Here is a 423-nt window from a genome sequence, read left to right on the forward strand (position 1 = left end):
GAGCAGCCCCCGGATGGAGATGGGGGGGGGGAGAGATGGGGCAGCCCCCGGATTTGGGGGGTGGGAGGAGAGGGGGGAGCCCCCAAATTGGAGGGGTGAAAAGAGAGGAGGGACCCCCAAATTGGGGGGGTGAAAAGAGAGGAGGGAGCCCCCAAATTGGGGGGGTGAAAAGAGAGGAAGGAACCCCCAAATTGGGGGGGGAAGAGAGGGGGGAGCCCCCAAATTGGGGGGTGAGGTGGGAAGGGAGAGGGGACCCCCGAAATGGACGGAGGAGGGGATGGGGGAGCCCCCAAATGAAGGGGGCAGTTCCCAAGTGAGGGGGTGGAAGTGGGGGGAAGGGGAGACCCCCAAAATAGGGGAGGGGGAGTGAAAGGAGAGGGGGAGACTCCAAATGAGGGGAGGGGGGGGAAGGGAGAGGGTCAG

At 64.8% G+C, this 423-nt stretch overlaps 1 protein-coding gene across 1 annotated transcript in view; it reads right to left on the minus strand.

Moving 5' to 3' along the window:
- The window catches only part of LOC120505871 (neurexin-2-like), a 41,309-nt gene that overhangs the window by 14,902 nt on the left and 25,984 nt on the right, over positions 1 to 423 (minus strand).

Source organism: Passer montanus, unplaced genomic scaffold (assembly GCF_014805655.1).
Source record: "Passer montanus isolate IOZ18808 unplaced genomic scaffold, ASM1480565v1 scaffold360, whole genome shotgun sequence".
NCBI classification, from domain to species: domain Eukaryota; kingdom Metazoa; phylum Chordata; class Aves; order Passeriformes; family Passeridae; genus Passer; species Passer montanus.